The 25,577-nt window shown below is 46.3% G+C and overlaps 1 protein-coding gene across 4 annotated transcripts in view; it reads right to left on the bottom strand.

Moving 5' to 3' along the window:
- The window catches only part of MGAT5 (alpha-1,6-mannosylglycoprotein 6-beta-N-acetylglucosaminyltransferase), a 326,803-nt gene that overhangs the window by 284,848 nt on the left and 16,378 nt on the right, over window positions 1-25,577 (bottom strand). Inside the window, exon 1 of one of the 4 annotated variants that reach the window (XM_021924278.2) lies at window positions 2,595-2,637. The exons of the other annotated variants lie outside the window; for them this stretch is intronic. The gene's annotated coding sequence lies outside the window, so the exon portion shown is untranslated. Of the gene's footprint in view, window positions 1-2,594; window positions 2,638-25,577 lie in introns of those variants that run through there. 4 annotated transcript variants of the gene reach the window in all.

Below are 25,577 nucleotides of genomic sequence, written 5' to 3'. Positions count from 1 at the left end.
GCCACTTCTGTTGCCAACTCCTTTAGATGATTCTGGCAACCTCTTTGACAGCCCCCCAACTCAAACTGCCATGAAGGTCAGACCTGGGTCTCTCTCAGTACAATGTGAAGGTAATGAATGGAAACTGTGTAGAGCTAAGACAAGAAAACCAAAGTGGAGAATTTTCTAATAACGAATGCAAATCAATGAATCCTTCTGGATGCTGAGTGGGGGAAAATAAACTAGCATGTTCCTCTTAGAGCCTCTGACAATCATCCAGTCCTGGACAAATGTGCCTGTCTCCTCTGAGCATTCAACTCAATCACATCAGTAAGATGTCTGCCTCTTTTCTCAGCATTCCTCTCCTTTGCTTAAGAACCACAGCCAGTTGAATTACTAACCCTGACAAGAGTCCCTGTCTTAACTGTCTCCTACTCAGTAGCTTACACCAGCTTTCTAACCTGGTGGGCCTTTCTCCAGCCCCATGCCCCTCCCCCAAATTCATCCTGCACACCTGCCAGGTGAACCGTCCGGAACACCCTTACCCCAGCCCCCACTCATTGAAGCAGGGCTTTCAAAAAGGCATCTTAGGTACCAACATCTCTAAGATCAAACCCTGGCCTCCGAGGCCCTCCAGAATCAGGAAGGGCTACTCCAACTAAGAAATCTACCTTTCCTCCAAATCGTAGTCAGGTTATTTTCCCTGTCCCCAGTACATACCCCTTCCAAACCCACCTTAGCCTTGCGTAACTCAAACATCTCCTCTGGGAAATTTTCCCTCCTGGGTGTAGTAACTCTCCTAAGCAGACTGTCAACTCCTCAAGAGCAGGGTGCGTCTTACACTTCTCGGTGTCTCTGAAGAGTATTTCAGACACAGAATCCCCAGCAACACCGACACTCCACAAATATTTGACAATCCACTGAAAATACACTTTCTATTCATGCTCCTAAGCTCATTATTCCAACAGTAGATTCTCAGACCACTAAGGTCATCCCACTTCAATACACGGTTTGCAAGGCACTTAACACCTCTAAACCTCGGTTTCATCTTCTGTGAAATTGCAGTAGTAACAGCACCTACCCCACAGGGTCATTGGTGTTAGAGAGATAATAGTGAAGCACTTAGCATCGTGTCTGGTGCATAGTAGGCATCCCATACATGTTATCTCTACCCGTCCTCCTAATATTAGTAAGTCTCCTTAAGGGGACAACATAACACAGTGGAAATGACATGTTTGGGTGGATAGAACAAACCTGGGTTGAAATCCCAACTCTGTTCAGATCCTAACTGTAGCACCTTAGGGAAGTCACTCATCACTTAGCCGTATTACCTTCAACAGTAAAAGGCGATGAATAACCTCAAAAGATTAGTCTAAGGACTAAATGAGAGAATATACCTAAAGTTCCCAGTACATAGTCAGCAGCTCAATTAGCGGCATTTACTAAATATGGTTTTAATTCCGTTAAAGCCCTAACAACTAGAAAAGAAAAACACACCCTTGTACTCTTTGCTTGCCTCACTGTCATCTCCTTCTGGTCACATTATTTAAGGGAAGTCCCTAAATGAGGCCCAGAGTTTCAGCTGACAACCCGCCAGTCTTCAGCAAAAGGTCTTAACACCACGAGTACAAGAAAACTACATGGTGAGCTGCAAGGAGACCCATTTCTTTAAGGGGAGCATGTGTTTTTCTTGTTTGTTTTGGGATGGAGTCCTGCTCTGTCACCCAGGTTGGGGTGCTGTGGCATGATCTCGACTCACTGCAACCTCCGCCTCCTGGGTTCAAGCAATTCTCCTGCCTCAGCCTCCCGAGCAGTTGGAGTTACAGACGTGTGTTGCCATATCCAGCTAATTTTTTTTTTTTTTTTTCAAAGGAGAGCCAGGGTTTCACCATGTTGGTCAGGCTGGTCTCAAACTCCTAACCTCATGTGATCTGCCCGCCTCAGCCTCCCAAAGTGCTGGGATTATAGTCGTGAGTCACCGCGCCCGGCCAAATGTGTATTCTCATTCTTATCACTTCACCAATCTCCAAATATTCATATCTACTCCCATTTTACACTTGTTTAGCAAGGTTCTTCTAGAAAGAAAAATACACTGGTACTATTATTCATTAAAAAAAAAATAAATCTATGAAACTATTCTAAAAGGAGAGCCCGAAGTACTGAGAGAAAAATCCACAGATCGAACTCGATATGCAAACAAGTAGATAAAATATGACAACCCCACGAAAAGCCCGCGGCCAAGATCACACCCTTACTAGAAGGGAAAATAAACTCTACTCTTCCAGACCACGCTGCGAGTTTTGAAAACTGAGGGGAAGTCAGAGCAGAAGACAGTCCTGAGGCTCCTACTCCCCTCTTCCTAGCGGCCCAGGCTTCCGCCTCCTGCCAGCCAGAGTCCAGGGCCCCGGGAGATCCAGCAGGGTGGGGGCAAGATGGGGGCAAGAGGCCAGCATTCAGAAGTTAAATGAGTTACCAGATAACAAGGTTCCCAACAGAAGTTATCTTCTAGGCAATGGTCTGATTACACAAAGCTGAAAAATGACTTCACTTCCTTTCGGTTGCTCCCAGGCCCAACCCAGCCCCCAAGGCTAGCCCCCATGGTCTTGGCAACGCACTGGCCTGGTTCCAGCTCAACAGGATCTTCCCCCAGTCCTGCTCAGTCACCAATGCAAGGACAGTCATTCTAAGAAAGCCTTATTAGAATCCACGGTGACAGAGTTTATTCTTCACAAGGGTTTATATAGCCTGTAAAGCGCTGCAAACCCACGACCACTCCCAAACACTGCAGGTGGCCTCCCTGCCGCCAAGCTTCTTCACCAACTTCCACCACCCCCAGCTGTCCTCATTTCTTCAAGCCGGAGCCCGCCGCGGGGCTCACAGGTGTTCTTTACTAAAACTATTAAGTCTGCTCAGATCCTCCTGGCAGATCCTAGCCTGAAGTTCACCAGAAGTGTCAGATAACAGTATTGATCACGGCAGAGCAGCTGGACCATTCCCCAGTGCTCACTAGCCGGCCAGATGCTTCCGAAGAACTGCATGCAACTTTCCCCACAACCCCTTTTAGGAGCTACCCTTACCTCCACTTGCAGATGAAGGAACTAAGCACAGAGGGTTAAAGTAACCTGCACGATGTCACAGCTGACTAGGAAAGCCAGGATGTAAAGACTACACAGCACCTACACCTGTAGAGACTCTCAACCCTTTGTCCTTTTGCTAACTCCTGGAAGAAAGAATGACCCCTCACACCCAACAAACCAGTATCAGGTGCTGGGGGGAGAAGTGGAGGATCAGATGTGTTCATACAATACCCGCACCCAATCCTTAACCTACACCAACAGCTGCACCCAGCCTTCGCATCCCCCATGAGCAGTTCGGGCGAGCCAGACTGCATTTTGCAAAAGTGGAAACCATATTACCACTTACCCCAGGCTCCACCACACCAGTCAGGCAAATATGCTGATTGACTTGTCTGATGTAAACCCATCCCGCTTCCTAGGAAAGCACAGCAGCAGCCAGCTGAGGAATCTGCATTTTCTCTCCCCAAAAGACTCTGATGAAGTTTAGGATATATGGCACCACCACCCTTCTTCAGAATGCTCATTTTCAGGGCAGAGTTGGGAGAAGGATGTTAGAATCCCATAAGGAACTTTTAAAAAGATATGCCACCCCAGCAACTGAATCTTCTAGGGAGTAAGGAGAGAAGAGGAGCTAAAGTAGTGCTTAACTTCTAGGAGTCCTTATCATACCCCTACTATTGAGGCAATGCCTTTCCAGCAGTTTCCACTCACTGCAACCTCCGCCTCCGGGGCAGGAGTGGAGGGGGGCAGTGGCTGGGACTACAGGCTGTGCCATCATTGACGGCTAATTTTTAGTAGATACAGGGTTTCCCCATGTTGACCAGGCTGGTCTCAAACTCCTGGCCTCAAGTAATCCATCCGCCTCAGCCTCCCAAAGTGCTGGGATTGCAGGCATTAGCCGCCATGCCCAGCCTCATACTACTTATGAAGATAGTAAAATTAGATCATGTGAAAGTACAAATACGCTGTAAAAACTCCTCTATAGATGTGTGCTGTTCACTTGAAATCAGAGAAAACACAACTGTCTTAACTCTTTGGGCTGGTATAAAGCACTAGAAACCTTCCGTCTGAGCAACCTTGTCCCTGTTAAAATGTTTTAACTTTCTCACCTCCAGAGGTTCACTTAGCAGACACATTGCAAGCAAAGAGGAGGGAAGAAAAAAAGGAGGAAGGGAAGTGAGACAGGAAGGAATGGATGAATCCTGGGGCCTTTTACAGGACACTATGTTGGGAATACAGGGACCCTTCACGCACACACATGCGCACACGCACACACGCATGCACACACACGCACGCACAAACACACACACACACATGCACACACACGCATGCACACGCACATGCACACATGCACACGCACGCACACACATGGGCACGCACATGCATCCACACGCACACATGCACACGCACACACACACACACAGTAGAATTTAGAACAGTGTTCTCCAAAGGAAATGTAATATAAGCCACATATGTAATTTTAAATGTTCTGGTAGCCACATAAAAAGTAAAGAAAAACAGGTAAAATTAATTTTTAAAATGTATTTTATGTAATCTAATATGTACAAAATATTACCAGGTAAAACATGTAATCAACACTGAAACATTTATGAAATAGTTTACATTCTTTTCTTCATGTTTAGAATTTGGTATGTATTTTACATTTATAGTCTACCTCAATTCAGATTCGCAGCATTGCAGTAGCCACACGTGCCTAGTGGTTATCACGTAAGACGGCCCAGATTCAGACAGTGAAGGGCAGATAAAAGGGAAGAGAAGGGGTAAGAATAAAACCGTAAAACCTCTTGGAGGGGTCCATTTGGGGAGACAGTAGTAGTGATGGCAGTGGGGGCCCACAAGGAGCAGCCTCTGCTGTAGGAGGGGAGGCACAGGTGGGACAGTGCACTCCACAGAGCCAGAGGAAGCCGGGAATAGACAAGAGACCCACCCCCTTCCGAGTTGGTGGGGCAGGAGCCCCGACCTCCTGGATTCAGCTACAGCCACCCAGCCATGGCTGTGGACCTGGGCATCCCTGTACTCTTGGGGCCCAGTTAGCACCCCCAACCCCCACAGGCTTGGAAGGGCCTGCTATCGCTGCCTGGCCACTCTTGGCTCCTGGCACCAGCTCTGATTTCAGAGCAAAGTCGAGGCCAAGTCCTAGGTACTGTCACAAGCTGGCCACGTACGAGCACACTTGGGGCAGTGCTGACATGCCAGCCCTCTGCCGCCCCTCCAGGCTTTGGGCACCAATGAACACAGGAGGGAAGGCAAGGGGACGCTTAGAGGGGGTGAGGGTGACTTGGTATGGGCCTGCAGGTGCCCCTTGGCACAGTTTGGGCACCATGGACAGCAGGAGGAGGCAGACGTACTCCCAGGCAAAAAGGGGCAGGTCCCTGGTAAAACCCCACCTTCACAACAGGGACGGCCTGAGGCCTGGGGGCCAGGCTGCCAGTTCCACCTACCAGAGTGGTAACTTATGGTGCTTTTTCTGGCCTGCCCATGGCCGTCCATGGACCAATCAGCACACACTTCCTTCCTTCTGAAGCCCATAAAAACCCTGGACTCAGCCAGACCTGGCCAGATATCAGAACAACCTGCCTGCAGAGACAAGCTACCCACTGTGGGTCTCCCCTCAGCTGAGAGCTGAACAGACTCGTCAGGACACCCTGCCTGTGGATAGGAGCTACCCACTTCAAATATTCTGAGAACTGTACTGCTGTTCAGTGAAGCTCCTCTCTGCCTTGCTCACCCTCTAGTTGTCCGCATACCTCATTCTTCCTGGACGCAGGACAAGAACTCATGACCTGCCAAATGGCAGGACTAAAAGAGCTGTAACACAAACAGGGCTGAAACACACCTCTGCCCTGTTTGCCAGGTTGTGGGCAATGAGGAGAGAAGAGCTGCAGCCCTTTTGGGTGCCCAGACCTAGGGGCTCCCCAAGCCAGGGCTGCGACACCCTCTTTGGGGCTCTGCAGTTTCTGGCATCTCCAAGCTTCAGAGCACCACTACATTCCCCTCATGCAGACGCAGGTGCCCACAGCAGAAGCTGCATGCAGTACATCTGGTCCAGCTGCAGCCTCACACAGAGCCAACACCTGTGCCAGCACCTGGAGCTGGCTGCCCTGCTGCAGCAGCCAGTGTGCCTGGCTGTGCACAGTGGCCAGAAACCACACTCACTTGCCCACACACCCCTCGCCACTACGTGCCTGGATCACCCTTGGCAGGTGTGGAATCTGGGTTGGTAGCAGGAGCTGAGTGCAGCCTGCTGGGCCAAGTGGGCGGAACAAGCCCAGCAGGTACGAGCAGTACTCAGGCAGAAGGTGCCACTGGCCACAGAGGTTTCCAGCAGGCAAAGGGATACTCCAGAGATCCTGTGACAGTAGCTCATGTTTGCAGAAACAAGAAGACCTGTGCAGGAGAAGGCTAAGAAAGTGAAGCCCAGCTTGTGAGGGCTTTGAACAATGCACTAAGGAATATGTCTCCATCTATGATCTAGGTGTCCCTCTAGCTCACCTATGACCCCCCCAATCTATGTTCATAAGGAGCAGGTCTAATCGTTCTTCAAGCTAAACAGTGACTACATTCACGCAATTTGTTAACCAAGAGATAGCTGGTGTCACCATACTGAATGCCAACAAGTATCAAACCTGCAACTGAAGGGTCAGAGCTCAGTACCATAAGGACACTCAGTATCATGACCCAGCTGTGCCTCATACAGCTGTCACACACCTGCCAGGAACAAAGCAAGAGTCTAGACCCTCATAGCACTGACCCACATAGAGCATAGGCTTCTGAGGAAATGGGCTGGAGAGCAAAGCTCCTCTCTGCACAGTGGGTCTAAACTCCACCCAAAGAAGTAAAACAACAGGTCCCTTCCTCCCCTTTTACAAGACACCACTGGAAATACAGGGACCCTTCTCTCTCTCTCTCCACACCCCCCCCCCACATACACATACATTATGAATAGACTACAGACCAGTGATCTCCAAAAGAAATATAATGCAAGCTGTTGGGGGAACAGGGGACACAGGCAATAGAACAAGAATTTGGTAGGCAGAGAAGCAAATGTGACAATAGATGCAGAAGTCAGAGTGATCTGATGACCAACTTTGAAGATAAAGGAGGGGCCATAAGCCAAGGAGCACAAGGTCACCTCTAGAAGCTGGAAAGTCAAGGAAACAACCTCCAGAGGGGATGCGATCCTGCCAGCACCTTGATCTTAATGCAGTGAGATGTACTGTGGAGTTCTGACCTCCTGAACTGTAAGAGAACAAATGTGTGTGTTTAAAGCCACCGAATTTGTGGTATTTGTTACAACAGCCATAGGAAATTAATATTCCACTTTCAGAGTGGTCAGCTAGACTAGGGGTCCCCAACCCCCAGGCCATGAATCAGTACCAATCGCAGTCTGTGGCCTGTTAGGAACTGGGCTGCACAGGGGAGGTGAGTGGCGGGCAAGTGTGCAAAGCTTCATCTGTATTTACAGCTGCTCCCCATTGCTCGCATTACCGCCTGAGCTCTGCCTACTGTCAGGTCAGCAGCAGCATTAGATTCTTATAGAAGCGTGAATCCTATTGGGAACTGCGCATCCAGGGGATCTAGGCTGCTTGCCCCTTATGAGAATCTAATGCCTGATGATCTGTCACTGTCTCCCATCACCCCCAGATGAGACCATCTAGTTGCAGGAAAACAAGCTCAGGGCTCCCACTGGTTCTACATTATGGTGAGTTGTATAATTATTTCATTATGTATTACAATGTAACAATAGAAATAAAGTACACAATAGATGTAACACAGTTGAATCATCCCAAAACCACCATCGCCCACAACCACCAGTCCATGGAAAAATTGCCTTCCATGAAACCAGTCCCTGGTGCCAAAAAGGTTGGGGACCACTGAGCTAGACAACGCACTGGTTATAATGACCCTTCAAAGTATCAATAGTAGTAACCATGGTTTTCTTAGTAACACTACTAATGGTCACTATTTACTAAGGGCTTACTGAACCCCCAAACACCATGAAAATGTTTAACAAGCTTTTTGAAAATATAAGCTTTCATTTTTGAATCATTTTAAATTTGCAGAAAAGTTGCAAAGATAGTACAGAGTCCCTGTATGCTCTTTGGCCAGCTTCCCCTAAAGTTAACATCTTACAAAACCATGATATATCTGTCAAAACAAAAAAATTAACATGGGTATGATACTATTAACTACAGATTTGATTTGGATTTTATCAGTTTTGTAAGTATTTTATCTTCCCAAGAACCCTGCGAAGTACCATTCTAATCCTGATATGATGGAGGATGCTGAGGCTCAGTAAGAATCAATCACTTGCTTATATTAATAGTAAAGTGCCAAAGACTAGCAAGACTTAGATTATGATTTTGGTTCCTCCATATCTGGAGGCTCTGCTTAATCCCTATACCATAAGCTTGCCTAGATATCATCATTCCCAATTTATAGAACAAGAAACCCTGACACGAAGTGAGCTACCTGAAGGCATGCTGCATCAAACCTGGATGTGTCCGAGTCCAACGTCCCAGTTGCGCTCTGTTCACACTGCCATCTCCCTCCATGACTTGAGAGAGACGAGGAGTTGCACAGGGCCCATGCAAAGCCCCTGAAACCCATGAGGAATGTCATGAAGGTTGCGACGTGGAGGGAGGGGATCACAGCACTTGAAACTGACTACTTGTTCTAGGGCCACTGGTAAACCTGAGCGCTCTCTTGTGGCTCTCGTCAGGGAACAGGGGCACAGGGAGCCAACCCAAGAGTGCCTTACAAAGAGCATGTCTAGAGGAATGACTGGCAGAAGGAGCAGCCACCAACTACTCTAAGTTTAGCTACAACCAAACCACTGGGATCCTTGCTTTGGGCTTCTACGGCCCAAAGCTTAAAAAGGATGGCCCTGCAGGACTGACCCAAAACACCTGGTCAATGAGCCACTGCTATTCCTAAGAGTTAGCATGGAGGAAAAAGGCTGTTCTTTGTTTAGAAGGGATGTCATTATCCTCCAGGAAAGCTCACAGATGACCAAGACACCTCACAGCAGTGCCCTCATGAACACCGACCAGATTCAAACTTAGATATAAAAAGATGCTTCTAGCTTGAATTTTAACGACGAGAGTTTCTCTTTAATTAACTTGATCGCCTCACAGCTCATTAGAGAGAGTCGTACAGCACAGTTGTCAGGATGGCTTGCGTTTCTAGAAAACTCCCACCTATGCCTTGGTAAAACACTATGGATCTTGGAAAGGCCATTTCCTTGGATGAGATTTAGAATCTCAGGGGTGTGGTCAGTGTCCTCTGACTTCAAATAAAAAGGGTGTTGTGGGGTAGATAATGGAGGCTTACCACCGCTTATACAGCCCGAGAATCAAAGCCACTGACAGCTCCGTGCCAGCAATGGGGACACCTGGACTGGAGGAACCACTGGGTTTCTTGTCTCCCATGACGGGTCTAATCAGGACTTCCCCAAAACGGGGCTTGCCTGTGCCCTCTGACCTGCATGTCTGAACACAGCATGGATAGGCCAGGGGTGGGGCCTGGCAGGATCTGGAGGAGGACACAGAAGGGGAGGGGTGGGTAGGAGCAGGGCCACTTCCTTATATAAATAAGTCGCAACCTCTCGTATTGCAACAGTTGTGAAAAAGTCCACACCCATTTCAGAGTTTTGAAAGACTTCATCTGAGAGGGATGGAGAGGGCCAAGTGCCCCTCTGAAGCTCTCTCCTGCATGCCATCCATTCCCTGACCCATATTCATTTCTCCCATGTTCCTCCTCCTTACCTGCTGCCTTAATTGGCCACAAAGTCTGTGTATTATAAGTGGAAAACTATTAATAACACCTGGTGGGTGAAAAATGCTATGGCTCTTATTTACAAACGTATTAAATTAAGTACTTCTTGTTTTGTGGGGCTCTGGGTATTTTTTTTTTCCATAGGACAAAAAAATAAAATAAAATAGGGCATAAGAACAAAGAGCTACAGCCCTGCCCTTGCCTCAATGGAAGGTGCCAAGAAGCTTCTAATGATGATGGAAGGGAGGGAGAGGGGGAAGTAGAGAAGCCCATGTCTCTGGGCCTCAGCCTCCATAGCATTAGGGCCTTCTCTTCCCAAGGAACCATAAAGCAAGAGTTAATATGTCACTTAGCAAACGCTGCTCAAGAAGTATAGTCAGTCGTCTGCTATAAGGAAATCGTCCTCGAGTGGCCTGTAAGACGCTGAGTGAGTGGCTTAATCACCCAGCAGGGTCTAGCAGGTAATACAGAAAACTCCTCCGAGACAGCAAGCCTGTAAAGGCAAAGCATTATCATTTGTAACAGGATTAATAACAACATGGGCTGGAAACAAACAGACACCACTGGATTACGTTTCCAACCTCTTCAAGGAGACCATCGAGTTCAATGAAGGGTTTTATTTCTTTGTTTTTAAACAAGACAGCATCTCCCACCATGTGACACCAAGAACCCTCTCTAGGGAAATCAGTTCTTGTGCGTTTGTCCTGCCAATGACAGGCAGCATGAGGTACAGGGGTCAAAACAGTTAGTCAGGAGAAGGTCCAGGAGGAATTTTACAATTCCAATTTAATAATAAAAAAAAGAAAGAGGACCAAGGATCTCCCGATTAAGCCTCAGCACTTTAAAAAGGGCTTAAGGGGATCAATATTCCCATGTCGCAGTGCTCCCTAAGTTATTTTTTTAACCACTTGGGGTCTTGATTAAAAATGTGGACTCTGGCCCGGCATGGTACTCTGGCCTGGCGTGGTGGCTCACGCCAGTAATCCCAACACTCTGGGAGGCTGAGGCGGGCAGATCATTTGAGGTCAGGAGTTTGAGACCAGCCTGACCAACATGGTGATAGCCCATCTCTACTAAAAATACAAAAAAATTAGCTGGTCATGGTGGTACATGCCTATAGTCCCAGCTACTCGGGAAGCTGAGACAGGAGAACTGCTTGAACCCAGGAGGTGGAGGTTGCAGTGAGCCAAGATCACACCACTGCACTCCAGCCTGGGCAACAGAGCGAGACTCCATCTCAAAACAAACAAACAAACAAACAAACAAACAAAATGAAAGTGGACTCCATGCCTGGAAAGGGGATGCTTAGAGATCTTCCCTTTTAACAAGCTCCTTTGGACTTTCTTATGCAACTTTCAAAGCACTGCCCTATTTCATTAATGCACTGCTGATATACAGCTAAAGTCAGAGAACAATTCATACTTTTAAAACTAAGAAGATAAACTCAGTCACATTTGCACATACTTGGAGACAAACATAGTTACCACAAACATAGTTCGTCAGTGAAGTCCCTGGCTTCGCACATTTTTCAACAGATAGTTCATTATTGTTAAAAAAAATTTAAAAATATATTGATTTTACATATACTTCCTTATTTCCTTTGGGGAGGACTAGCAGTGCAACATTTGGCAACAGAAAGAAAGAAGCTGTGAGTGACTGAGATCCCATGGTGGTGAGCGGGTCCCACAGGGTGTGAGTGAGTGAGGTCCCATGGCAGTAAGCAGATCCCATGGCGGTAAGCAGGTCCCATAGGGCATGAGTGAGTGAGGTCCCATGACGGTAAGCGGGTCCCATAGAGTGTGAGTGAGGTCCCATGGCAGTGAGTCGATCCCATAGGGCGTGAGTGAGTGAGGTCCCAAGGCGGTGAGCGGGCCCTCACTCACTCATGCTCCATGGGCCGCATAATTATGCAAAATGCAGGCATGCCCCAACCTTGAATCTTTCCAAACCTGGGACTGAGAAGGCCTAGAGGCAAGGGCAATCCAAGTGTACAGAACATGCAGGGGTGGGGTGCAGATTTGGCACCAACCCAACGCACAACAGCCTCAGATTCAGACTTCTGATCCTCCCAATGGAGTCCCGGAGCCTCACAGAGATCCAAACAATGGGGTTCAAAGCAGAAGACATTCGTTACATAACTTTGAACGTATATTAATTACCAGGCCACACCACCTATAATGTGCTATGTCTCCATATTGTTGTAACTCCTGTTATTATCTTGTGAAAAGCACGACTATATTCTATTATGTTTCCTTATGCTAAAAAGCATCCAGGTCTTCAATGTAAATATTTAAAACTGTCTGTGGTGTTTCTAACCCTAGGTTATGTATTTTTTCACTTTTTAAATACACTGAAAGGCTCAAATTATGGAGGTGGCCACTCTTCTCTTAATCTCTGAGAGGCCCAACCTGCAGAGTGGCTGATGGAGCAAACCCAGCACCAGCGTGGTCCTCTATCTACCACAGGGGATGAGAGGAAATCTCCAGGCATGGGTGTCAGCAGAAGCAAGGGAGGGTGCCTCCCAATTATTAATAACATCTCAGCTGGTGTCGTGGCTGTCTTGCCTGCCCAGGGGCACCCATGGACTCTGAATTAGACCACTTCTGGGCTTGGGGAGCAGAAACCAGGGGACAATTTACATGGAGAACTTCTCTGCTGGACACCAGGGGAGCCAGAGCTTGGGAAAATATAGCATCATGATCCAGAGGGTTTGCTTTTTAGTATTCCTCCTTCTCTCTCTGTCTCAATGGCCTTGCGGATAGGGGTAAACACACTATCATCAAGATGCTAGGAGGCCGGGGAAAGGGAACATTTACATCTAGCACTTAAGTGCTCAGCATTCTGCCAGGAGCCTCACAGTGCTGACATCTGACAGCCTACCTGCCTGTTATCTGGTGATTCTCTTGGCCCCACCCCCACCCATTCTCACCCTCCACCTGCTGACCTCTGTACGCACATACACACCTGGCTCCCCTGCCTGCTGGCTTCCCATTGGTTCAGCCAAACAGGCACCCAGTGGAGAGTGGGAGGAAGGAAGAGAGAGGTCTGGGTATTTCTCTCAGGCTCCCTCTCTCATCGGGTGCCACATCTTTGGGTGACATTCTTCCTTGACTATAGCTCCTTCTGGGCAGCTCCTCCTCCACGGTTCCAGGTCTCACTGCACTCCAGTAACTCTACTTCCTCCCCAGGCCCCTCAGCCCCTAGAGGTGCTAGGGCTTTTCCAGTGTTGTTAGTGCCTTGGTGGATCCCTCAACCTCTATAATTATTCCTTTCATTAGTCTTCATTCAAACCATCTGAGGTGAATTGTTTCCTGCCAGGAGCTCTGATACCGACTCTCATTTTCAATGTAATTGCTTTTGCAGTTGAGATGAAATGCACCGATGTGGGTCTATAAGCATGTGGGGGCACTTCCAAGAGTTTATTAACCTGATATAAGTACTAGGTTAATAAAGAAGAGCTGACAAGGCTCATTCAACATCTGTGTAGCCTTGAACCCAACTCTAAAACCAACCAAATAACCATGGCAATCCTAAGGCATGGGTGTAGAGCCTCTAAACTCTGTAGTAGGTGCGCAGGGATTTTTTTTTTTTTTTTTTTTTTTTACTCATCCTTGCTTTCTACTACCTGCTTGCTAGTAGAAAAACCTCTGAGGGGCCTATAAAACATTTCAGCTTCTCTGGGGAGTAGAATCCACAAGGAGGATAATGGTAATAGCTGCCTGTCACTGATCTGGTACATTGCACAACAGCCCTGTAAGGAAGCTTTCTTTATCTCCACCTAACAGATGAGCAAAAAGATTCACAGACGGATAAGCCACTTGCCTGGGCCTGACTTCAAGGCTGTTCCCATTGCACTATTTCTTAAAAGAGGGAAATAGGATCTATGGTCCCCAAGTTACTCCTGAACAGGGATAAGGCTCCCCAAGCAAATCAAAAACACGAGGCTAGGCATGGTGGTTCACGGCTGTAATCCCAGCACTTTGGGAGGCCGAGTTGGGCAGATCACCTGAACCAGGAGTTCCAGACCAGCACGGCCAACATGGCGAAAGCAAGCCTCTACTAAAAATACAAAAACAAAAATTAGCCAGGCGTTGCGGCAGGCTCCTGTAATCCCAGCCACTCGGGAGGCTGAGGCAGGAGAATCACTTGAACCAGGGAGGCGGAGGTTGCAGTGAGCCAAGATCGTGCTACTGCACTCCAGCCCGGGTGACAGAGCCTCTGTCTCAAAAAAAAAAAAATACATAAATAATGAAGAAAGAGAACTTAATTTCAAGAAACAAAAGCTAGCTCAGAAAGCTCTGTAGGATAGAAGTGAAAAACCGTGTACGGTGTGTCCATGTGTATAACATGTATAGTATAATCTCATCGTGGATAATGTATGGATGTGTGTATGTCTATAGTGATTGTTTATGCACAACACTTGTCAGCAATAGTTGTTTCTGGAAAGGTGAGAGAGCCATGCTCTCCTGCACAGTTTGAATTTTCTGTCATGAGCATGAAACAATTTCTTAAAGAATCAGAAAGGAAGAAGAGAATGAAGAAGGTTGGTTGGTATGAGCACTTAGACCAATAGTTCTCAACTTTCACTGCACCCTGGAATCCCCTGGAATCAAGGGCAATCATTAGGGGAACCCTGAGATCTGCAGTTAATTGGTCCGGGGTATGGCCAGAGTGCTGGAATTCTTAAAACTCCTCCAGGTGATTCCAATGGGCAGCAAGGGTTGAGGACCTCTGCATTATCAGTCAGGAAAAAAATTTAGACCAGAGGTGACACAGCAGGGATCTTAACTTTCGTATGCTCTGGACTCCACCAGCAATCTGATAAAGCCCGTGGATGTTTCCTCAAAATGATGTTTTTAAATGCATAAAACAAAACACCAAAGACTACAAGGCAAACAAATTGGATTTAGTTATCACAATATTTTTCCATTGTGATATGGTATGATATGCTTCTTTATTAACACACCAAGTAGCAAGATCTAAAAATGGCTTTATTATCTACCATCATTTTGAAGTAGTGATGAGTGTACAAAATATTTAGAGGTCTCTGCAACAACTGTAATGTGATATGGATTTATTAATGACAAAGGTCAAGGTACTTCTAATACTACTTTGGCTTGTTGCCTATATTCACAGTGGAAGAAAATGCCAAATTTCAGTTAGAACTCAGTGTCTATTTTTTTCCCCATCCAAGCTTACAGTCTGCCAGGCATAGAGGTGGAAGGAGGAGGACAGGGTGCCATCAGTGAACAGACTCATAGGACTTGCTCATCCCAACCTCAGACAGAAGAAGAGAACAAAACAAAAACAACTTCAATCACGTGCTAATTTCCATTAGGGGCTGTTCCTTTTTTTCTTTTTCTTTTTTTTTTATTAACTCTGTAAGGCTCCTTCAAGATACAAAAAAATGTACATTTCCTGATAACTACACTGTATATTTTAATTATGGCAATATGTTTCAAGTACCACTTCATGCGAAAAGATCTGTGTTTCTTCCACTAAAAAAAGACTCAACTGTGTTATCTGCCTCAAGACATCCATCACATGAATGCCAATATCTTGGGATTTAAAAGGGGGCTTTTTGAAACTTTCTAAGTGTTTAATCAATAGGTTCCTTTTCATATAGAGCTACACTGCCTGCATAGACCGTGAATACGTTTTTTCTTTAATCTAAATTTGAAATAGCATTTACTATGTACTGAGCAGCTATTAGACTTCCATTACAGTGCTGAGTTCTTTTCCCAAATCACAGTATTCTAATGCTCACATCCATCCTGTACCATTATCCCATTTTACTAATAAAGAAACAAAATGACTAAAAACTTCAAAACAGCCTGATGGTACAAAATCGCTCTCTCAGGATAAAAGGAAGAGAGAGAGAGAGAGAGAGCGGGAACCCAAACTACATTAACATTCGTGTTGAAATTCCAGTTATAAATTAAAAGGGCTTTTTTTAACTAAACAATAAAATATTTTCTTCAGGTGGAAAGGGACCACCACACCCACTTATCCTAGCAACAGACTAAGCTAAGAAACTCAAAGACCTACTTTTCTTCATTGCCACACGTTTCTAATGACTCCAGAGTGACTTTTTAAATTCCTTCCATTCATGAAGTAATACAACACTCCAATGAAATGCAGAAGAGAATGGCATCCTCAAACCCAGCATGCAGGCACATGGCTGTGGAAGAGCGGTGGCCAGTCCCCGGAGCTGAAAGAAACCCAGCTGCCAATGTACCCAGGTACCCCGCGATCCAGGAAGCCCTGGTCTATGTAAAGCAGCAAACAGGTTAGGGAGGTTCCCCAGGCCGTCTCAAATCCATCAGAGACAACAGCAGCATTATCTTCAAACTGTAAGGTTCTCATTCCATAACTACCAGAGAGCTTTTCAAATGAGCCTAATCAATTTTTTTTTTTTTTTTTTTTTTAAATAGGGTCCTGCTCTGTTGCACAGGCTAGAGTGCAGTGGTGCTATCATAGCTCACTGCAGCCTTGACCTCCTGGGCTCAAAAGACACTACCACCTCAGCTTCCCAAGTAACTAGCACTACAGGCTCATGCCACCACACCTGGCTAATTTTTGTATTTTTTTGTAGAGATGAGGTCTCACTATGTTGTCCAGGCTGGTCTGGAACACCTGGGCTCAAGCAATCCTCCCACCTGGGCCTCCCAACGTAATGGGATTACAGGCGTGAGCCACCACACCTGGTCTACTCAAACGTTTTCATTCTCAATGTTCTCAAGACTCATTTCCATTTACTTAACATATGCAATAGGGTAGGAGGGTATACGATGGCATTTTTTTTAAATTCTTTGCCTCCTGTGAAATTAAGGCATTTAATGGGGATGGGGAGGCTCATAATGAATGAGTTATTTCAACATGAGCCAAACACCACACTTAACTAAGAATGCCCAAAACTCTCCTTAAGGCAGAATAAAGACTGCAGTAAAGAACCCACAAAAGAGAGATCACAGGGAAAAGACCACAAAAGAGAGATCACAGGGAAAAGACCTGGCTAACCAAAATCAAGGACACCTTAAAAAAACAATCTAACAGTAACTTTCAGCAATGCACATTTTGTTCTCAGCTTTGTTTACCAGCAGGGTGGAACTGTACAAGAGTGAGCGTGAAGAGACTGGGGGTTGGGGGGAAGGTATTAGGCATTTATTAAGTCCTAGCAAGTTTGAGGGACTTTCACGTGTATCATTAACTCCCTTAATTTTTCCCACAACCTCACCAGATAGATTAGCACCTCTTCAACTTTAAAATAAAACTGGGAGTCAGAGAGGTTAAGCAACTTGCCCAGAGGCACACAGCTATAAACAGCAGAGTCAGAATTAGAAGGCAGGTCAACCTGTCTCAGGGCCTCGCTCTTTTTCCTGCCCGTCACTCCTCGGATCTTGTTATTTTCAGTTCAAATGTCAAGGCTTGGGAAAATTGCATCCCAGGTTCTCTTTTTTTGAGACGGAGTCTCGCTCTGTCACCCAGGCTGGAGTGCAGTGGTGCAAGCTCGGCTCACTGCAAGCTCCACCTCCTGAATTCAAGCAATTCTCCTGCCTCAGCCTCCTGAGTAGCTAGGGCTACAGGCGCCTGCCACGACGCCCAGCTAATTTTTTGTATTCTTAGTAGAGACAGGGTTTCACCATGGTAGCCAGGATGGTCTCGATCTCCTGACCGTGTGATCCACCCGCCTCAGCCTCCCAAAGTGCTGGGATTACAGGTGTGAGCCATTGCACCTGGCCCGCATCCCAGGTTCTTTAAACAAACACACACACACAGCTTACTTTGGTTATAATTCCTTGGAAGGAAGGGAAAAACATCAATGCATATCCAAGAAGTCAGAGAGGAGGGGGAAAAAAAGAGCAAATAGCCCAATTTTCCAAAAGACCAAGGTGGGGGTTGGGATGGATTCCAGAAAATAGTGACACTGGTGAGGATTCAAGTTCCACAAGTGAGTATTCAGCAAATGGTTTGTGATCACTTTTAAAAGGTGGTCTGCACAGCAGAATGAATTTAGAAAGAACCAAGCAGGCCAGTGTGACCTCATGCCTGTCCATATTGGAAGAGACCCCTTGTTTGGTCAGAACTCAGGGCATCTGTTTCGACAAGTCATAAGACCCGTTTCCCACATCATGACATCATCACTCCAAAGGACCTCATCCAAGCCAGTACCTTCCAAAATGATTTTGGTCCCATAGCTCATCAGTCAAAAATGAGCATGCATCCCTAATATATGTGACTTATTTTAAAATTAAAAACATGTACTACTGCCAACTTATAAATATGAGTAAAACTTAAGACCTTACTTTTTAGGGAAGAAAATATATATAAATTAAAGCTTTTACATTTTCTTCCCACTCCCCAAAGGATTATCCTGAGCACCAAATGGTGGAACTTAGTGCGTGATATGGTTTGGATCTGTGTTCCTGCCCGAATCTCACATAAAATTGTAATCCCCAGTGTTGGAGGTGGGGCCTGGCAGGAGCTAATTGGATCAGGGGGGTGGAGTTCTCATGAATGGGTTAGCACCATCCCCTAGCTACTATTCCCCTGATAGTGAGTGAGTTATTGTGAGACATTGTTGCTTAAAAGCATGTAGCACCTCCCGCCTCTCTCTCTCTTCCTCCTGCTCTGGCCATGGGAAATGCTGGCTTCCCTTCACCTTCCGCCATGATTGTGAGTTTCCTTGTACCTCCCCAGAAGCCGAGCAGATGGCCAGCATCATGCTTCCTTACAGCCTGTGAAACTGTAAGCCAATTAAACCTCTTTTCTTTATAAATTACCCAGTCTCAAGTATTTCTTTAGAGCAGTGCAAGAACAGACTAATCCAGTGACCTAGATGCAACATAGTGGTTGCTTGCGGCCCAGTGAGCTTCATCTTCACCCAGTATCCCTGACACACCTTATCCTGGCCTCTACTGCCAAGGCTGATGGCCTGCTCTTCCTCCCTGAGCATCCCAGAATCACTTCTTTCCATTTCCTCCCCGGGCATAGCCTTCCCCTCCTAAATTCCCTCACCTCCCTGAACTTGTTACAATGTCTTCTTCTCACGCACATCCCTGTCTTCTTACTATAATAATTACCCAGCAAAATCCTCATGTCGTAACAGCAAACTGCACCTTCATTTCATAGTCACCTTCTTTTCTGCATTCAGGCAGTTCAACAGTACCAGAAAGATTAAATGAATACACAGTAACCATATAAACATTGTTACCAGGTTACTGCACACCCTCCTCTTCTGCCGGTCTTCTAACACAGTAACTAGGATATTTCTTGTCTTCAGCCAGCTCCATTTCCCTTTATCCTCAGCCAACCATTCCAGTTCAGCAGCACCCTTCCACCCCTCTATTTCCAGGCGCCTGCCAGATGTTCCTCAGCCATCCACTCAACCATTCCTTCATTCATTCCAACACTTCCCAGGCACCCAGGATGTGCAGAGCGCGGTTTCAGCTCACAGGGAATCCTACCTCCTAGGAAACAAGAACATGTCAGGAGTTGGGAAGATCGTGAAAACAAAGCTCCCTGTTACAAAACAGGGAGCAAGCAGGGGCCAGAGACACAATCGACTCCACTCCCTGCCCACTTCTGCACTCTCCAGTGCTTTTTCAAATTGAGATATTAATAAAATCCACATAACGTGGAATCAGTCTTTAACAGTACACAAACTTAGCGGCAATGAGTACGTTCACCACGTTGTGTGACCATCACCTCTATCTAGTTCCAAAACATTTATATCACCACCACCCCCCAAAATAAAACCTGGATCCATCAAGCATTCTCCCCATGCCCCTGTCCCCAGCAACACTAATCTGCTTCCTGTCTCTGCGGGTTCACCTATTCCCGGTGTTGCATGCCAGTGGAGTCATCCCATCACCATCCCAATTCGGAAACAGCCCTGCCTCCCTTTGGTGCTCTCCCAGCCTCCTTGAGGAGGGCCTGTCTCACATCTGTCCTCACACCCCCAGGCCCCCTCCGGCCTGTATCTCTAAAATCTCAGAACAGGCTCTCTAAGCCTTTGAGCAATTCTATCACTCTTGAAAAAAACCAAAACAGGGCCAGGTGCAGTGGCTCACATGTGTAATCCTAACATTTCAGGAAGTCAAGGCAGGAGGATCAATTGAGGCCAGGAGTTTGAAACCAGCCTGGGCAACACAGGGAGACCTTGTCTTTATCCCACCTCTTCTCCGCAAAAAAAAAAAAAAAAAAGAATTAAAAAACAAAAAACAAAGAAAACAAACACTTCCTGACGTTTCTTCCTCTGTCAAGGTAGCCCCAATACCTTCCTTCTCTTCTCAGCTTCTGATTCATTCCATGGGATTGGCAAGTTACCAAAACCAATAAAAACGCAGAAGGCCTTGGTTCCGCAGTGCCCTCTGGTCACGTGAAGCATACGACCTCAGATAATTATTGGTTTTGCCCTTCTGCACCTCAGTTCACTCATCTGTAAAATGGAGATCTGAGTAACACGTACCTCACTGGATTTGTATGATGAATCAGAACTACCTGAGTGCTCACAAATGTCCCCGGCACACTATAAGGGCTCCAACGTTATCACTATGGTCAAGATGATCTGTCCCATAAAACCCCAAGTCCCTGCTCCACTCAAGCCGGACCCAAGCCTCTCTGGCCATTGGTTCTCTTTGGCTTGGCCTGTAAATGCAGGAATTTTCCAAGAATTGGCTCTTCCAGGTTAACACTCTTTTCGGAGTGGTTATCATCTGGTCTCCTGACTTTAACCACTCTCAATGGTTAAACACCTAAACTACAGGGCCCCGCCCTTCCCCTCTCAGGCTCAGCACAGCTTTGAACTCACATGGGAACACCTGGGCAACACGTCAGCAACCTCGGGAGGCCCTGAACTCTGCAAGACCAGAATTAAGCGTCATCCTCCCCTTGCGCTCCTCAGCCACCTCTCCTCACCCCCTCCACTTCAAGTTCCCCTGCTCTCCCATGGGGACCACTGCGGTCCCCTGACCCCACCACCCCACCTCCTGAGCCAGGCTTCCTCCTGTTCCCTCCTTTTCACACTGCAGGCAGAACAGACCATCTGAAAACCAAATCTGCCCAAGCGATGCACCTTTCAGGTGCTGTCCACTGCTCTCAGGAGCAAGTCCAAATGCATTCCCAAGGAAGGCTTTTCCTGACCTCGCCCCATCCCCAGCAGCTCCTGCCCTGTCCTCTAAGCTCTGGGAATGCTGACTGCTGCCAGCAATGCTGGAGTTAGCCCACATGGCCCACTGCTGGCAAAGTCTCTCCCACCCCATTCTCCCCAAATTCCGCACATCTTTCAAGGCTCAGTTCAGCCACCACCACCTCAAGGAAGCCTTTTCTGATGCCCTAGATTGGACTAAGCCCCGTCCCTGCCTGCAACTCATTGACATTAGTGTGAGTCTGTTTTCCTCATTAGGCTGTAAGCTCCCTGAAGACCTTGTTTATTTCCTCCATCTACCCATCCATCCACCCACTCACCCACCCATGCATCCACCCACCCATCTATCCATCCACTTACCCATCCAACTATCCATCTATCCATTCAACAAAAATGTCCCAAGAGCCTCCATTGGGCGAAGCAGTAGGAATATAATAGCTGATAAGACAGACAAGGTTGCTGCCCATCCACGGAGGCAGACAAAAACATGTGACCACCACATCCCCCCATATTAGTCCATTTTTCTGCTAGAACAATACCACAGACTAGGTTATTTATAAAAATAGAAGTTTATTTGGCTTAAGGTTCTGAAGGCTGAGAAGTCTAAGAGTGTGGTGCTCGGCATCTGGTGAGGGTCCTCTTGCTGTATCAGAACACGGTAGAAAACCATGTGAGACTGAGGAAAGTGAGCTGAACACATCCTTTCTATCGGGAACCCTCAATAACTCTCTCAATAATGAATCCATTCCCAGGATAACAGCATTAATCCCTTCCTGAGGGCAGTGCCCTCACGATCTACCACGTTTTAAAGGCCCCACTTCTTCCTTCTGCTACAATGGCAACTAAATCACCACATTTGTTTAGGAGGGAATATTCAAACCATAGCACTCCCACATCAGCCGCACAGTGTGGGTTCTGGAGCCAGGTTCCCTAGGCTGAAATGCCGGCTCCTTCACTTGTTAGCTATGAAACCTGGGGCAAATTACTTAACCTATCCCTGTCTTCGTTTCCTCCTCTCTCTAACTAGAACAGTAGTGTCCAGCTAGCACTTTTTTTTTCCTGCTAACTCATTTTGCTAATCTACTTCATGACTAGAGAAATCAGTGGAAAGTATCCTGAACACTCCTGGGACAAGTTAGCTATTCTCCGATTACTGGAGCAATGGGACTGCTTATGACACGGCCTCATCCAAGACGTAGGCACAGGTGTTATATTAACCTTTGTGCCCTGTTCCTGATATAAAGCACTCATCAAATGTTTACTGAGTCACACTGGTGAGCCCTACAAGAATGGCTCATTGGCTCGGCATTAAAGACTTTTAGAGCTGGCAGTCACGCTGGATAACATCTGACCCAACTCGCCCACTTTTGTGGAAGAGACAGAGCCTCACAAAGTGGCAGGGAAAGCGTCAGTCCCCAGATCTCCTGACTTGCCAGCCAGTGCCTTGTCCCCCATTCTAAGCAGACTCGTGGCGCCCATGGCAGCACAGCTGCTCTGCATCGTCCCATCTCTCCTTTCCCACGGTGGAACTGCCGCAGCTCCCACACTCAGGCCGCCTCCTTCTCCGCTGGCTTTGCCTTCTCATGCCTCTCCTTTTTCTTTTTCTCCCTGTTTTGTAGCCAGTGGTTCTCCTATTTCCAGGGAGAGAGCTGACCCTTCATAATGACAGCCAGAGATCATTGTCCTCTTCAGAGAGTGGCTCACGCAACTCAGTAGGGCAGGTGCAGGCCGTGAGCCCCCAAGTCCCTCTCCAGGTCCTGCTGGTCACTCCTGACAGAAGAAGGACTTTTCTTCAACACCAGCAAGTTTCACTTTACCTACTTTAGGATTCATGCTTTTACAGGTGCCCCAAGGGTCAGAAGGCAGGTCCTCCCTAAACCTGGGTGTAGAAGGAAGGCCACGTAACAGCTCTAAAAGCTGTTCCCAAATGGCCCAGCAAGTGCATAACCAGCATCCCTCCCTCTGCTTGCTCTGGGTTGCCAGCAGTGGCCTAGCCTGTGGATGGCATGTCATCCTCTGGCACTGCTGACCTGATGACAAGTGGTAATCTAGCAGGGCTGTTTTATAGTCTCCGGTATTTACAGAACCATTCTGTTATGAAACTTTCGCTTTCGCACCTCAGCTGGCTTAGAAGGCTGTAAGAGAAGATGACACTGCGAACAAATAATTCCTGGGGTGCTATGCGAGGTTTTTCATTCCTTTTCATGGCTGGGCTGTAACATCATTTATAAGAACCCTGCATTTCATCCGTCTTCATGTCTGAACCTCCGCTGGATGTGTTCGCACACCTGTGTCTGAAGCTCACAGAGGCATAAAGGCTTGTCACAAGCCCTGGTGTGGCAAAACAGTCTATTTGAGGGCTGGGATTTTTACCTTAACATCTCAGAGTAATGATTATATCATACACAAAATTACCTCATTGATAGCAGCCATGGCCAGAGTGCTAAAAACAAGAGGAGTAAATTTGTATCTACACACCTTACTATTAAAGAATTCATCTGCCATTCTGGATCTTAACAGCCACAGACTATGAAGATGTTTGCCCTGGATATGAGATTCTGTGACTCTTACTCCATCTTTCTTATAAATGCTAAAGCAGACCCATTCTTTTAAACGAACAATGGAAAACCATTTTTATAAAGGAAGAAACTGTCTTTCCAACAAAACCCTTTCCATGTTTTTACATGAAAGAAGATCTCTAGTAGACATTTCTCTGGCCAAAAAGACCTTTCGCCTAGCCTTAGAGAATTTCTCTTTGGCTCTATTCTTGGAGCAGAACTCATCTTCAGAAGGTTCTTCCATCTGTGCCTTACCAATTCATTTGCAGACAGAGTGGCCTGATCTAACAGCATGTAATGGAAAGTAGGAATGATTTAAGATCAGAGACCTGCATTTAACCCCCAATCTGTACCTTATCAGTAGGGGGACCATATATCCCCCTTTATGCCTATTATCCCAGCATAATCATCAATAGCACCCCTCTTCACTCTCAAAAGCATCCTGATTCGGATGATAAATTATATGACCACCTTGCTTATTATGTGAATCACCCCAGACAACATACTTCACTTTCCCACATGAGTTTCACGTTTGTCCAGTGAAAATAAGGGAAGCTAATATACATGGTTATCCCAAACATGACATTAGACAGTGTGCATGAGATGCGGTCACAGGAGGACCCAGTATTCCCCGTACACCAGCAACCATGCTTAAGAGGACTGTTCTCAGAGAGAAAGCATTCTCCCGTATGTGTGAGGTCCTCGCCTTTTGGTTGTCAAGTTGAAGACAGGACCTATATTTTCCACTTTCTACTGTGATATGGGTCTATAAAATGGTAATGGGATCTATCCATGTCCAGCAGCTGCACAATTAATTCTGTCATCCATCTGACCAGAAGATAGACCACACATGGGTATTTTGACTCTTATACTTTAGACCTTCTGGATTTTATTTATGCTCTCCACAAAGCAGGATTAAGATCAAAAATTCACCCCAAGCCAAACCTCTACGAAACAGTTCAAGTGAATGTGGTTCGGAGTGGGGGAGGGGAGTGGTCAGAGATCCTACAGACTGAATCACTACCTCTTAGTGAGTAAATTTGGTGAATTTCTTGCTTTCTCAAGCCAAAAAAAAAAAAAAGGCAATGATAGAAGAACAGCTTCTTAATAAAATTATCTTAGGTATCTCACTTTAAAAATTAGGCCTAGACCAGACTCACGTCTATAATCCCAGGACTTTGGGGGGCTGAGGTGGGAGGATCACTTGATCCCAGGAGTTTGAAACCAGTGACCAGGGCCACTGCCCTCTAGCCTGGGCAACAAGAGCAAGATTCTGTCTCAAAATAATAATAATAATAATAGGCCTAATTGTGCCAACAATCTTGAACACAAATCTGTAATATCAATCAGTGACTCAGAAAGCAACAAAACTTTGCTATTTCCATTTGCAAAAAGAAAAGGAAAAAGAAAGATGAGATGCTATCCCTTCATTGATAAACTTGTTAAATACAGATACATTCTCTTTAAACAGTAAGAATACAATGTAATGGAACTGCCTCAATGATAAAACTGATCAATAACAAAATCCATAGAAAAATGAAGCAGAAAAAAAAATAGACTATTCTAGTCCAAGCTTCAGCGTTAATATTTTTTAAACAAAGAACGAAAAATTATTACTCCCACTGTCTTTTAATATGGTTGTCAGAGGGATTTGTGTTGAATACAAGAAATCCCTCCCCGCTCTGACTTCTAAAGAAACAGAAAGGAAATGGTCAGCATTTTCATGCTCTAAATATAGCTACGAGAGGAAAGAGATGCCCATGGCAGCACAGCAATGACTTCAAGTCTGGAGACCGGCGAGGCGAAGTACAGTAAGCTCTTCTGTGGACAGTCATTTCCTATCAAGAGAAGTTTCCAGAAACAAAAAAAGGCTGACTCCACTCTCAGAAATCCAGTTATAGCAGCGGCACAGCACCCTCTGGGCTGGACTCACTGAGTGGAAAGCAGGAAGCCAGAGGAAGTGCATTCCTATGGCACTGACTGCCTCCAAGCCAAGCCCCAATTTCTAGGGGATGT

Source organism: Papio anubis, chromosome 10, assembly GCF_008728515.1.
Source record: "Papio anubis isolate 15944 chromosome 10, Panubis1.0, whole genome shotgun sequence".
NCBI classification, from domain to species: Eukaryota; Metazoa; Chordata; class Mammalia; order Primates; family Cercopithecidae; genus Papio; species Papio anubis.
The sequence above is the reverse complement of the archived record's forward strand: the minus strand, read 5'-3'. Positions and strand labels throughout refer to the sequence as shown.